Source organism: Plutella xylostella, chromosome 29 (assembly GCF_932276165.1).
Source record: "Plutella xylostella chromosome 29, ilPluXylo3.1, whole genome shotgun sequence".
Classification (NCBI taxonomy): Eukaryota; Metazoa; Arthropoda; class Insecta; order Lepidoptera; family Plutellidae; genus Plutella; species Plutella xylostella.
The window spans coordinates 7,081,466-7,097,823 of NC_064009.1; the positions used below are offsets into that span (position 1 = coordinate 7,081,466).

Here is a 16,358-nt window from a genome sequence, read left to right on the forward strand (position 1 = left end):
GTAATTCAGGCGATTGCTTTATTTTTATTGGCAATTTGCAATTATAGTGTGCGTAATTTTTTGGCCAATTTAGAAGTGGATTCTGGTTCCAATTTATTCGCCCACACGTAAAATGTTACTTAATGTCAGCGGAGATGTAAATTATGGTACTAGTGATACGATTTTATTTTATTACTTGGTTCCTTACATTACATATACATACAAAGCAGTTACCATAAGGTAAGACTGCCACAGAAAATAACTAATATAAATTGAGACCCTATGCGTAATTTTCACAGACACCGTTCTGTAGCAACCGTTTGATCACCAGACGATTGCTCCAAGTTGTCGCAGTAGAGGTCCTGCCAGGGTCTCGAGGGATACTCTACCTTGACATACCAACAATCCTACAACCAGATAAATAGAGTCGTTAGAATGTAAGTTAGTGTGACCCCCTCACCTGGCGCGGTATGCAAATGCCCCCAACATGGAGCTGCTCCAGTTAGCTGGTTATGGTTATGGCGCGTCCGGCGCAGCCCGGCGGCCGCTGGAGCCTCATTATGTCGAGGTACGTGAATGTCATAGGTATTGTAATTGTTAAGGTAGAGCTTTACTGAGGAACTAGGTATGGACTTCGCTTTGCCTTTTTAAGGTTTTAATTTGAAGTGTTTTCTGAATCAAACGTAAACCTACTGTAAAAACAGCTGCAAAAACTTTATTTTTAACTAGCAGTTCCCGCGAGCTTCGCTTCACCTTAAAAAGTTTTCCCGTGGGAATTCCGGGATAAAAAGTAACCTATGTTCTTTCCCAGGGTCTATACCATATGTATACCAAATTTCATTTAAATCCGTTCAGTAGTTTTGGCGTGAAAGAGTAACAGACAGACAGACACAGTTACTTTCGCAATTATATATATTATTTATAATATATATATATATATATATATTTAGGAAGTTAGGATTAGGATGTCATCGACATCTACCTAAGTAACTACCTAGGTACATATCTACATGATAGGATAGGGCATGTTAAGTATCGTGTACAACTATACACCAATCACAATAAACTCTCGTCCAATCTCTCTTTTCCTACAACCACTTAACAGGAATACCGAACAGGCCATAAATAAGATCAGTGGTTCTGTTTGTTTTAATTAAACACCACATCTGTTTGATCAAATGGCTACTTAACACGCAGTCGTAGTGTGAAATATTCAGCATTGAAATATTCAATGGAGTTAAACAATTAGTTATTACAGCTGTGAAGCCTCCATAGCTCAGGGGTTAGAGCACTGGTCTTGTAAACCAGGGGTCGAGAGTTCAAATCTCTCTGGAGGCAAAATACTAACGGCATGAGTGTCTTTTTATAGTACTTATTTAAGAACCGCATTCGTGTCCTGCACTGCATTGCATTACTTGGAGAAAGAAAGTTTACAGTATAGGCACTTTCCTGACTTATCCGAAGTTACAATTATCCACAAAGTTAACTTCTTTCGTATTTTATGCTTACTGGATTGAGTAACTCAGGGGAGTGTTATAATTTTCACACACATAATGTGTGTATTTAGGCGTTATAGGTATAGGCTATGTGATGTTACATTAAAATGTACCTATATAGCGCCCTCTAGAGTGTGTCCTCTAGAGGGCGCTATATACATTTTAATGACCAACACGACAAGTATTTAAGTAAAACCTATCTAAGTAACATTCAGCTAAATGGTGAACCCTCTGCTGGTCCCCGCCTGCGATACTTTCCATTAACATTGGGGCTTGTTTTCATCTTTTTAGCGTGCAGTCGGGTTTTTTGTTTGTTTATAATTATGTTTTTTTTATTTATCTAGGTAAATAATAGCGGTATTGAGGCTGATTCTGAAAGATAACTTGAATGCATCCATTATTTACAGGATCAAACCTAAAATTGAACAGAAGTTTACATGAAAATTAAATACATATTTACATGGTCTAATTTTGTATGATGTAAATTTGAAATGGTAACGCCTGAAAACCTGAAAAAGATACACAAAAACAAAAGAAGAAGAAGTTCCATGACCAAGTAAGCCCCATTTGGTTCGACACAAGTGCCTTTCAACATTAGCTTCGCTCTGAGCAACGCTACAGCCTGGCGCGACACAGGTATAACCCCCCTGAAGCGCCGGGCTGGCCTGCAGCCTCACACTGCGGCGCTTTCCGCCTCGTCTCCGGGGACTTTCCACAGGGCAAGGGAGCCATGTAGACTCTGCATGTAGCCCCGACGGTTGAACTGGTTGAAACTCCCACTCTCGTTGAATTTGGTTGTATATACGTGAGTGGTCGAAAAAATGTTGATACCGCGATGTAGGACATGTTGTGTTTACGTTTGTTATCATATATTTTTTGATATTTTATATTTATACTGGGACTGCTGATTTAATTTTATGACTTATAAAATGTCTAAAAGTGTGATAAAACGACCAAATTATGTTTAAAATAATGTAGAAAATATTTTAATGTAATAGCGCCATCTTGTAGTGGTAACGAACACTAAACCGAATAAATAAAAAAAACAAGAAAAAGCTGTATTTATGTCAGTGTCATTGTCAACCGATAACGATACCCCGTCCGCGTCCGTATTATTCTTTTAACTGTCAGTTAGCTCACACGGTTTGACTTATACTTGAGGCTGTAGGTACCTACCTATTTGAGGTTAGACTAGACTTAAGAGTGGGAACTATTGAGTTTTTCGCCAAATTATGAAGCTCTTTTATTTAAATTAAGAAACTTTTTGAAAGTTAAATTTTTAGGGGAATATAAAATGGAGCTGGATATAATCTCGAGTTGTGTGACCTTATATTATACCAACTCAGCCCTACTTCTTATTACTTAGGTAACCTGAAAATTGAGTTTAGTTTTTACAGATAGAAAACTGGGAAATTCAATAGCTATATTTTCATGATTGCTAAGCTACTCAAGCCAGTTTTTTTCTTGATAGTCTTTGAGACACGGCAAATACAGCACATGAGCACAATTGTCAACCGGTCAATTAATAACCAAATAGTTTTAAGTTAAAGCGGCTCTTTATCTCACATCTTCTCAGTTAGAGCTTTGTCGTTTTTTTGTCAGTGCTCGACCAGCACTGATTGGTAATGACAACACTTGCAAATTACAATTGAACTTAGACTTTACATTAAATGGGATAAGGTGTATAATGGTGTGTGTGGCATGAGATGCGCAAGCGCAGGTGTTCGGCCGCCGGGGCGACGCCTCTCTCACAAATACGGTATTCATATTAATTTGCTCATGAAGTCATGACCGAGCGGCTTTATTTAATTGTTCGCCTTTAAGTGTAGGTGTAGGACCTAAAAGTGTAATTATTGTGTTATTTTAATACGTATAACTCACACTTTATAATTATTAAGAACACACAAAGGCCGACAATATAAGTCAATGAAACTAATTCTGAATTTAAAAAAAACTGATATTTGAAATGACTACTTAGCTACTTCCTTAATTTTTGACGACATGTAGGTCTGATTTTATTTTTATAAACTAACTAGCTGTTCCCGCGCGCTTCGCTTCGCCTTAAAAAGTTTTCCCGTGGGAATTCCGGGATAAAAAGTAGCCTATGTTCTTTCCCAGGGTCTAGACCGTATGTATACCAAATTTCATTCAAATCCGTTCAGTAGTTTTGGCGTGAAAGAGTAACAGACAGACAGACAGACAGACAGACAGACAGACAGACAGACAGACAGACACAGCTACTTTCGCATTTATAATATTAGTTAGGATTACTAGACATTATTTTTTAGACTATTATTTTAACATGGCTGTAGTGTTGCTATGTTTTATTTATAGGCTGAATAAGCAATTTGGTGTGAGTAAGCCGCATGTATTACGACAGGCGTTTGAATATTTTCAGCACTTTTCTGCTGATACGCCCATGCGTGTTTTGAAACTATACAAGGCCAGAACGCAGAGGTTGGGACTGCTCGCGTATATTTTCAAATTAAAATGGTGCCATGATTTACTTGAAAGTATACAAGGCCATTACGCACTAATCGCATATATTTTCAAGTAAGTTGGGCCAAAATTATGGCTTGAAAATATACTGCAGCAGTTACCACTGCGTACTAATCGTGTATATTTTCAAGTTCCAAGCGGCAATGCGAGCACTTGAAACTATACGTGATTAGTTACCAGGTAGCCCTTTTGAATTGTTGCTCTCTCTTTCTTTCATGCGAAATAGTAATAAGTCTATTGCTTTCTAAACATTGCATCATCATTCCGCACTTGGCATTAATTTCGTAACGTGTTTTTTGTTTACACCGTAACTTAAAAAGTAAATTGATATTAAACTGTAGAACTGTTGTTAATAGTAAAAATTATCTCATATGAGGGTGTAGAACAATTCATAAAAGACAATTACGGTGAATTTAAAACTTGATGAAAAATATGTCTATAATAGGTCTATAGGGTAATACCTACTACACTCACGAGCAATGAATAAGTCCAAGTAGCAAAAAGTCAACACCAAATGACCCTAATTTTTTTAAACCATTAAATTTAAAATTTTATCAAAGTTTACTATTTAATTGGTTAGACGGCGTCATTAAGCTAGTCTTATCCGTTCAGGAGTGTAGTAGGTATTACTCTTAATTCATTTAAATAATAAGATATTAGTAGGTATGCTTACTTGCAAGTATGATTGCTATAAATATCAATTTAGCGCCTTAGACTCGCGCGCCACGCGAGTTGGCATCTTCTGTTTTTTTATATCGTCAACTCGCGTGCCCATGTAAAGTACGGTCAGATGCAAACGAATTGAAACAAAAAATATAGTTAAATATTGTCTCCCTGGCTGATTACGATTAGCATAAGAAGGTACCGACTAGACAGTCGCCATTAAAGTAGATGCATTGGTTTCGGAATAAAGATACAATAAAGCCTATGTTGGAAGTGCGGAATGAGGCAAAAGGGGATGTGACCTATGACGCATGATACCCAAGTTTGCTATCTCTCTCATCCCGTGCGCAAATTTTACCTGTCATAGCTATGTCCTTCAAGTTTTTGTTGCAAAAACCGGTTTAAAGGGCTAAAACGTCATTGTTTTAGTGACGTCGTTTTAGTGTTACTCCTAATTCGAAGCAGAGATGTACAGTGCATTACTTACAGTCTACAGTACAGCGCAAAAATATTAAAATGTGGCAGTTATTACTGATTTTGATGTATTGTGGGGGTAAGCCTATAATAAATTAACTTTACTATATTACCAAGTCTACTTTACCGTAATATAAACACAGTGTTACGTTTTCGTTGAGTTATATTAAATATCGAATTAGCACTAAAATTTAAAACAAATTTCGTTTATTTCATTGGTCAATGAGACAGATACCTAACTGTAACAATTACTTCCAGAAAGTTCATCTAGTAATAAAACTGCACATGAAATCTTAACATCCAAGTCGGTACTGCTTCGTGCAGGTTATAAATATATAACAAAGACAGAACAAATAAAAATGGTTCCTGTGTTTAGGTAGAGGTGTTCGAAGAGAACAGTTTGCCAAGCGAGATTAATTACTGATTTTATTTTAAAGTAAAGTCATATAAAATACCCTATACATTTTAAGTAGTTACCTTAAGCATAATAAATTATAACTTAACATATTTTCACAGTCGAGCGAGTTGACGACAAAAAAAGTAGGTAAATACGGGAGGGGCAACTCGCGCGTGGCGCGCGAGTCTAAGGCGCGCGACTTGACGAATGACTCCAATCAAATTAGAGCTTGTTCATCTTCATTTATTATCATTTTATAGGTATGACAGGCAGACCAAGTCAATTGTAGTCATTTACATTTACCGAAATAGTTAAGTAAATTAGAATCAGCATGTAGGTATAAATTATATGCGACAAGTACGCCAATCAAGCAATATGCGTAATAGCAATGTATATTTTCAAGTGTAGTAGTAAATCCCAACTTGAAAGTATACGCGATTAGTACGCACAAATCGTGTATATTTTCAAGTAAAATATTTATTTTTTTCACTTGAAACTATACAGTGCTAGTACACTATGGGTGCGTTCTGGCCTTGTATAGTTTCAAACCACGCTACGCCCATGGTAAGAAAGTAATTCATAATCTTCGTACTTTCTTAAAAGAAAGGTACACTGTAGAATGACAACGAAACTGATTTAAAAAACCACTTAAAATGTTCTTCACACTATTGTGTTGGAATGTCGAGAGAAACTTATTGGGAGTGACAGCTTTTTATTATGACACCCAATAAAACGTCACTCGCAGGTGTCTGACACATTACATGCGTGTCACGGACCCGGACAGTTACGAGGTTGCGACTCTTGCGACACATCACCCTGTATTGGTTTATTTCCGTATATAATTTACTTATATCTAAATATGTACTTATATTTTTAAATAAACTAGACGAGCTTTCAGTCGTTTCATTTACAATCATAAGAGTCACGACGAGCAACGAAAAAATTATAGTCACAAAATTGCGATAACAATGATCCAAATTTTACAAACCATTAAATTTAGAATTTGATCGAAATGTTTTTGGTTGGTAATATTCTGATGCGATGTTAAATTAACTTCAATATTGCATAAAGCGTCATTTAGCTATTCTTTTCCATTATTATTAATTGTCACTGGAACCATTTCATTAGGTACTCGTGACTGTAGAGACAGATTCGGCTCGAGTGATGGCAAATCTTAAACAGATTAGAAGTTGTATGATCATGATTAATTATACGATTAATGGGTCTAATTCAAGCAACTCTGCGTAAAATAATTAGGGATTTATTCAAGATACATAATAGTTAATACATAATTTGAAAATAACTCCAGAATCACCCATGAATAAATAACTTGGCTAGTCACTATTGCTTGGTATTACGGGTAGCCGTATGCAGGACGCAAGCAAATCAAAACTTTGAGCAGACCTTCGTCATACCGGTTCATGTTTCCAATCTTAAATCCTGCTCGTTTCTAACATCCTTTAGTGTACTTAATGTGTTTTTAAAGGAAACACCTGCTAGGAAAGCATTTTAATGTCCTAGTATAGTGGGTACCCGCCTTGCCGGTTTCAGACATAACCAGGTATCTATGTAATAAATTCAATTCGTCTAAGAAGACTGCAGCGTTTCGATCTAATATTCAATTTCCCGGTTTGGTCGTTAAGTGCGTCAGTAATGCCTCAATTGCACTTTTGCCAGTGTTATGTAGACCCAATGAAATAATAGGAGGCGGGCAAATTCCATGTCTCATGAACAAAATACATATACCTACATGTAAGTAGGTATGTGTGTACATTTTTGACCGGGAATCTTTTTGATTCGAATTATTTCCGCACTCCGATTATTAACACGCGATTCACATCGCGATGAAAAGCTATAAGATAAGATAAATACTTTACATAGTTTTAAAAGCCAAACGTAATCTATTTTATCATAGCAACTGCTGTTTTCATAGTGGTCCTATACCCATGACCATGACGGGCGGTGTTGAAATCTAAACCAACATTCTCTGCTGCTCGTAGATATACTAGTTCTGGTTTACCTTACAAGGCTGTGCGTGGCTTGACCATTCAGTTCTTAAATATTTCCTTATATTGCCACTGATTTAGATTGGCTAGTTTGATTAAACACCTATAGCACAAGTCTGCAACACTTACTGAAAGTTTTTCATAGTTGACTTTTACATCGGTAGTACGGTACAACAGTAAAACGGGAAATGTAACTTTTTTTTTCGTCAAGAACTTGTTTGATTTCCAGGTGCGATAATAATCCTAATCCTAACTAATATTATAAATGTGAAAGTAACTGTGTCTGTCTGTCTGTCTGTCTGTTACTCTTTCACGCCAAAACTACTGAACGGATTTGAATGAAATTTGGTATACATACGGTCTAGACCCTGGGAAAGAACATAGGCTACTTTTTATCCCGGAATTCCCACGGGAAAACTTTTTAAGGCGAAGCGAAGCGCGCGGGAACAGCTAGTTTGTAAATATTTTTATATAATTAATAAAGTCTTCTATGGGTTTACATTTAAGGAAGGTACTTCTTCTAAATGTGGCATTGCACTGAAATATTCTGCATATATACAGAATTTTCCAATAGTATTGTCTACTCGCGAAAGCTTTACTTCACTATTTCGGTAACCGTAGGACATTTCATAATAATCATCATCTTCACAACCCATCACGTCCCTACGGCTTGGGCACGGATTTCCTTCCAATGAAGGAAGGGCTTAGGCCTAGTCCACCACGCGGGCCAAGAGCGGACTAGTGCACCCCAACACAAGCAAGCTTGTGCTGAGATAGTTACGAAAAAATAAAACTACGGATTCTTCATAATAATAACCAATTTCTGTCCGGTCTAAAAAGACCGGACAGTATCCCATGGGGTCTACATCCTATAATGTCTGGGCTTGACTCTGTGTATTACGTAACAGGTGCTGCTATAATCACGGCTAGAAGGAGCAGGTGACAGGCTATACGTACCATGCTATATCTACAGGTTTTATAAATATAAGTCTATCTAACGTAGGGTAGGGTATGCTGCCTATGTACTCGTAGTATAGGTACAGATAGCATCTAGACAGTGCACGATGTCAGTAATTTTAAGGTGGAGCGGATTTTTCTGAGGATTCATGATGACAACGAATACTTTGTTGCAAAATAACGCAAAATTTATCCAGTAAGTGGTAAAATGTCTAACTGCATTAGAGACTAGTATAGAGATATCTTATAGAGGGTTTAAAAAAAGTGTACAGTAACCCTAAAGGTGTCGAGTGACTCAAGCTGAGGAGGTCACTCTGAACTGTTTCTCTCGTCGGTGCAGCAGGCTGACACCCTTCACACCCTCTACTACAGAACCATCCACCCCACCTTCGTTAATTTCCTAGCTCTGTGGAGTGTAATAGCGATGGCGTAATCCTAGACGCGCTCGGACATACAAGGAATAGTAAATGAGTGTAGAGATTACAATAAAAAGAGCAAGTAGACGCGGCAGGTGCAGGACGGCGATAGAACGTCGTTAGACCAGAGCTGGAGAGATTCCTGGGAGCCCTTGACAGCTGCGCCTTTTTATTTATTTAGTACTTACATTAAATTCAGTGATTTATTCAAATAGAGGAACATACTTAATATAGGGTGTTGCAAAATTGGAAGTAGTAAGCCGAAAAGGACTTATCTCTCCAATCTGAACAACTTTTGTTTTCAACGATCTCAACCAATGCTATTGCATTCCATATTTAAATTGTGATAAACTTGACATTCTCAAGCGAGGGAATGGACATTAGATAGAATAGAGCCCTACTTTAGTTCAGAAAATATTTGTAAGTATACTTTGTTACACCTCTAGTCTATCGTTTTATTTAAAATAAGTAGGTAGGTAAGTACTTATTGAAAATAGTCAGACCATACCAGCTTCCCAATCTGACTCAAGCTAAGCCTTCGCTAGCCACCTGCCTATTATTAAATTAGAATTAGGAGTAACATGCGACTGTCATACAACTCATATACAGCCTTCCGCATGCTGCGGCCACCTGCAGGCTCATCTCATTACTACACGCTCTCTCTAACACGATTCTAATAGGAAACGTGCCGGAGTAATGGCCGCCGCGCATCCGCCACCTGTCGCCCGATAAAATAACCATTCCAATACAGACATACATTACCACTCTAATCTCACTACCAATTACACCAACACCTCATCAATTATACAGTTTTTAATCTATTACCGCGGCGGTAACGCGTAATTGCGTTATGTAATCCGACTGCGTGCATTAAGTATTCCCATATTATGGAACGAAACTTGAATTAAAAGTATTGAGTCTACTTTTTTGTGTACGTGTCAGTGGCTGGGCTAGTCTAATGGCACAGGAAGTCCTTGCGCTGTCATTACGTTGCAAAAACTGTGTAAAATCAGTACGCGAGGCTTAGAGGCGGTAATGGAGCCAGGTGCAGCCTCATTAGGCGTAGACAGCAGCGCCACCTGCCGCAGGAAAATGACAATTTTCTCGACCAGCACGCCCACTCGAGATGAAGTATGCAGATTTGTTATAGAGAATGCACCAGCTAATACATAGGCAAATATGCAGGCCAATAAGATTCTATGATTAATTAATATTAAAATAACAGAATAGCAAAAAACAGGGTCTACTGGTAAATGTAGGTATGTACTGTCAAGATTGAAAACAATGATAATTTTCGTTTAAGTATTTGCGTAAGCGTTGTTTTTTAAAAGGTGGAAATTTGCATGGTCATGGTAACTATGGTAAGCACTGTACATAATAGGTATAAAAATAAACGTGCTATCGGTCTCATTCTGTATAAAACCATGGTCGATTAATAATTAGGTGATAAGCTGATAAGATCCTAGATAAGAACAGGTGATGATAATACCTACCTATAATTTAATGTTTTGTATTTATACATAAATATGAAATGAAATGAAAAATGAAAAATATATTTATTATGCAAAAACATACATACAATACAAATCAGTTGCTGAGGCATCCTTTTAAGTACAAAAAGACCTGTGCCAGGACACCCCGCTCTTCCAGAAGTTAGATATTGTTTTGCTTAAAAAATAAAAGATTATACCTAATAACTATAGTTAACTGATGGACAGAGCACTTTTCGAGTCTCCTAGAGCAAGCCCAGGGCACAGACCAACAAGAGCCCATCAGCATGGATAACGACAGCATTCTTCTGGACATACCAACAGCGCCACCCTCTTTCGAAGAAGTAGTTGCAGCTGTGAAATCACTGAAGCCAGGGAAGGCGCCAGGTATCGACAACATCCATGTAGATATGCTGAGGGCTGATGCTCCAATGTCTGCTACTATACTGTTCCCCCTGTTGACCCGTATCTGGGAAGCCGGACAAGTACCCGCCGAGTGGAAACAAGGACTCCTGGTGAAAGTTCCAAAGAAGGGGGACCCATCGCGATGCGACAACTGGCGCGGCATCACACTACTGCCCGCTGCCGCCAAAGTCTTAGCTAAGATCCTGCTAAACCGCATCGCGCCGAAAGTAGCAGTGACCCTCAGAGATGAGCAGGCTGGTTTTCGCCCTGGACGCTCCTGCACTGACCACACCAACACCCTACGGGTCCTTATTGAGCAATGTGTCGAATGGCAGTCGGAGCTATTTCTGGCCTTTGTAGACTTCGAAAAAGCCTTCGACACCGTGAAGTGGACCGCGTTGTGGTCAAGTCTACAACGCAGAGGCATACCAGCCTGCATCATCCAAGTTATACGCTCGCTATACGAGGGCAGTACATGTAGGGTCGTACATGAAAAAGAGCTTGGGGCCCCAATACGCATTTCAGCTGGCGTCAAGCAGGGATGTCTCCTGTCACCGCTCCTATTTGTTATTCTCCTTGACGATGTGATGAGGAACGTGGTTGCTATCCCGAGAGGCATAAGCTGGGCTTCAGGTGTCTTAGAGGATCTAGACTACGCGGACGACATAGTGTTGATTTCGCCAACTCTCGACCTATTACAAGAGAAACTCGTACACCTGCAGGAGGAAGCCAGAGTAATGGGTCTGCGAATAAACCGACGCAAAACAGTCGATATGCGTATCAAGGCTAAAACCTCGGACGCCTTAATACTCGATAACCAACGCTTGGACTCGGTCGATACATTCACTTACCTCGGAAGCACGGTCACCCGTCAGGGAGGAGCAGATGAGGATATAGAGAGCAGGATCAAGAAGGCGAAGGCTGCGTTTGCCCAGCTCAAACCTGTTTGGGACTCAAATGTGCTCACAAGGCGGATAAAAATCTCCCTCTTCGACTCCATCGTGAAGTCCGTATTGCTCTTTGGTTGCGAAACGTGGAGAGTGACGAAAGGGCTGACGAACAAACTGCAAGTGTTCGTCAATAAGTCCCTAAGATCGATCCTGCGCGTTTTCTGGCCGAAGACAATACGTAACGAAGATCTGTGGAAGCTGTGCCGACAATCTCCCATCGGCAAGGAAATTGCGAAGCGAAAGTGGAGATGGATTGGGCACACTGTACGAAGAGGAGCTACGAATGCCGCAAACGTAGCTTTTGACTGGAGGCCACCAAATGGCAAGCGCTCCCGTGGACGCCCTGTCCAGACATGGCGCCGAAGCGTCGAAAACGAGCTGCGAGCCGCTGGACTAAGCTGGAGCGAGGCCAAAAGTACAGCCGAAGATAGGCGGAAGTGGCGGACGTTAGTGGAGACCCTCTGCACCTCTGGGGTGCCATAGGAACAACAACAACAACAACAACTATAGTTAAAGTAAGGAGAGAGAGAATTAATATTTTACATTTAAACTGACCTTGTTTTGTGTTGTGTTGTGTTGTGTTGTGTTGTGTTGTGTTGTGTTGTGTTGTGTTGTGTTGTGTTGTGTTGTGTTGTGTTGTGTTGTGTTGTGTTGTGTTGTGTTGTGTTGTGTTGTGTTGTGTTGTGTTGTGTTGTGTTGTGTTGTGTTGTGTTGTGTTGTGTTGTGTTGTGTTGTGTTGTGTTGTGTTGTGTTGTGTTGTGTTGTGTTGTGTTGTGTTGTGTTGTGTTGTGTTGCGTTGTGTTGTGTTGTGTATTTATAGGCAATAATAAGAATACAAAAAATATTTTATAAAGAATAGATTGCATATGATACGATTATTAATGGTTAAACTCAAATATATACATTAATAAAAACTTGCACAATAATATGAACGTACACTATATTTTGCTATGATTATGTAGTACATACATAAGAGCAATTATACCTTTTTTTTAAGTATTACACAATAACTTTAAATAGATCCTCCACTTCATCATAATTAAGAGTCAGTAACCACTCAGTGACTTTTTTCTTGCACTGAATTAAAAGTAATGGGTATATTTTTAATAGTTTGTTTACTTTGTTATAAATGAAGACAGATTGTTTCTTATATTGATGTTGAGCAAAAGATGTACGAACGCTGTATGAATCGACAATATCTTTTCTTCTTTTATTTATAGGGATGTAAGGCATAGATTTATGTTTTGTGAGAATTAGATTCAGTAAATATAGCTTTCTGACAGATAGTAGTTTAGAATTATTATAGAGCTCTTGTGTGGGGAATCGATACGGCTTAAAGTACATCACCTTTAGGAGGGATCGCTGAGCTCGTTCTAGTTCGAGAAAATATGTCTGATCATGTTAACTGATAAATAACTCGCAGTAGATTTCAAACGTTTTCAATCAGTGCGTGTTGCCAGTGATGACTTACGGAGCCGAGACGTGGTGCTTCACCAAAGGGCTTATCCACAAGCTCAGAGTTGCTCAGCGTGCTATGGAAAGGGCTATGTTAGGCGTGTCCCTGCGAGATAGGATTCGTAATGAAGAAATCCGCAGGAGAACTAAAGTTACCGACATAGCCAAAAGGATTAGCACGCTGAAGTGGCAATGGGCTGGCCACGTAGCCCGCAGAGCCGACGACCGCTGGAGTAGAAAGGTCCTGGAGTGGAGACCCCGTGTCGGCAAACGGCGTGTCGGTCGCCCCCCAACCCGTTGGTCTGATGATCTGCGGAAGGTAGCGGGAAGCCGCTGGATGCAGATGGCGGGTGACCGTTTGGGGTGGCGATCGTTAGGAGAGGCCTATGTCCAACAGTGGACTACAGAAGGCTGAGAGAGAGAGAGAGAGAGAGAGAGAGAGATTTATTTAAATACTTTTTTACACATCATGAAAAATTCAATAAAGGTTGTTACAAAAGTACGCCAAAAGGGGATGACTCAGCTCGTCACTCTGAACATTTTTTTTCTATGAGTTTTGGACATTCGAGATAAAAAATATTTTTCTCCCCATAACCAACAAAAATTCTTTAGAGAAGTAGGTAAGTATGAGAGGAATGCCATGTAGGAGGTGGGGGTAGAAGCAGAGAGGAAGGGAAAGGGACTGATTTTGCTAATTTTGGCTTTTAAATTACATATTATGTAAGTGAACCATTGTATATTCAAAATATTATAGAAAGGAAAATTTAAGGGAAAAGAGGAAGAGGAAGGCCAAGAACATCATGGTTTGAAAATATAAAGACATGGACCGGATCAAAGGACACTGCCACACTCAAGAGAATGGCACAAAATAGAAAAAAATCAGGCACTACAGCTTAAAAACATAGTCAATTTATAAGCTTTAAAATGACATATTACAATCTAAAATCGATAAAGGTATGACCAAGATATAGCCAAAACAACCGCATAGGCTGACAAATCTCAGTAGGGAAACGAACAAGATTTTGTTCCAATTTTAAGTTAAAATGTCTTATAACTGGACTTTGTAGAGCTCCGAACCGTTTAATAATTATTGTTCTCCGATAGAGCGGTTCCTCAAAAGCACAGATCGGCGGCAAGGTTGCTTCACCGAAATAATGCTTGTCCGATAACACGTTAGCCAAAAGTACTTTTCAATTATGATTGGTAATACAAAATAATTCTTCACAACCCGGTTCCTTAAAATTACTGTTCGAAGACGGCTTATTCGCTGAAAACATGTCGGTTAAACAATTTCACATGCTGTGCAGTCGAAAAAGCGTTCTATCGTTGAACCTATCGTCATCGAAAAGTATTTTCGGCTAACCGTGTTATCGGACAAGCATTATTTCGGTGAAGCAGCCTTGTCGTCGATCTGTGCTTTTGAGGAACCGCGATATAGGAGAACAATTTTTTTTAGTGAACGGTTCGGAGCTCTACAAAGTCCAGTTATAAGACATTTTAACTTAAAATTTGAACAAATCTTGTTCGTTTCCCTAGTGAGATTTGTCCGCCTATGTAGTTGCTTTGGCTATATCTTGGTCATACCTTAATCGATTTTAGATTGTAATATGTCATTTTAAAGCTTATAAATTGACTATGTTTTTAAGTTCTAGTGCCTGAAAATTCTTCAGCTGAAATTCTTTTTTAATTAAGCATTTTTGTTTTCACCTTTTGAAACATTTTATTAATGTTTTAATTATTTTGAAGCACTGTGTCTAAATTGAGTTGAATATTGCAAATTTAATGACTATAATTAGTTAAATAGGGTGTCACTGATGCAAAACAATCAAAAAAGTATTAATAAAATAATTAGTTTTTTTTTATATTTGGCTTTTAAACATAAATTTTGGCAAAATTATAAAAAAAACATAAAACTTAAATAACTCAGAAATGGTTGAGTTTCGGATAATGCATTATGGAGTTCAATCGACTGCAAATGCCTTCATCTATAACCCATTTGAAGGAATACATCAACTTTCCAATGACCCTGTATAAGAGACAATCCTTCGCGGGTATAATTTTAAGGCGAAGCGGAGTTCGCGGCCACATTTAGTTTTTATTATAAATATTAAGGCCCTGTACCTGTATCACAAGGTCTGGTTAGACATGCTGTCACTGTCAAAAAAATAATAACAGAGAGTGAAGAGGTAAGACATTGTGAAACAAGGCCTAAATACAGGGTGATTGGAAAGTCGATGTATTCCTTAATGGGTCATAGACGAAGGCATTTCCAGTCGATTGAACCCCATAATGCATTATCCGAAAGTCAACCATTTTTGAGTTATTTAGGTTTAAAGTTTTTTTAGATTTTACCCAAAATTTATGTTTAAAAGCAAAATATTTAAAAAACTAACCATTTTTTAATACTCTTTTGATTGTTTTTCATCAGTGACACCTGAATATATATCATTAATTCACCAACATATTTATAACACAATATACTATAAGTACCTAATAATTGTTTTGTGTTTACGTTAAATAGAAGGTACGATGGGATTTTCATCGTCACCTAATGACAAAAGTTCCAAAATAATATATAATTGAAAAATTAACCTAAAAAAACATTACCCGCCCTCCTTCGGCAGTCGGGTAATAAAGGACCTCCCTTCATTTGATACTTTCTGTTCTGAAATTATTCTGTACAAATTAATTCAATGCTATCCACAGTCATCCAGTTTAGGAATGTCTAGAGCTAAGTATCTATGCGTCTAGGAATGCGGCTTAAACTGCATATTTAACGAGGTAAATGATACAATACTACAATAATTGTCGGTTTACTTAATATTTACGAGGAACATTAGAATTAATTGTTTACAATAATGCTTACAGAGTACTTAGGTAGAGTAGAATAAACACGACCAATTGTTGTGTTTGTATCTGTGGTAAGTGCTAACGTGAAGTGGAGAATTATTCCAATTTGTTATGTGGTGGGTATAAAATAACTCCAAGATTTCAAAATTAGTACTTATTTTTTAGAAAAAAACAGTACCAGAAGATTTTAGGCAAAATAAATACTGAATGTGTAGTGTGAGGCCAGTGGTCGAATTCCCAAATTAAGCTAATCCTTAACAAAAGGAGAGATAATCTTAGATAAGTGAAGAGTCACATGCTAACCCACAAAGAAAGTCAACT

The 16,358-nt window shown here is 38.3% G+C and overlaps 1 non-coding gene across 1 annotated transcript; it reads left to right on the top strand.

Annotated features, from left to right (window-relative positions):
* The first annotated feature begins 1,244 nt into the window (after positions 1-1,244).
* Trnat-ugu lies at positions 1,245-1,317 on the top strand. The gene has a single exon. It is a non-coding gene; the product is annotated as a tRNA-Thr (tRNA).
* Positions 1,318-16,358: the final 15,041 nt, after the last annotated feature.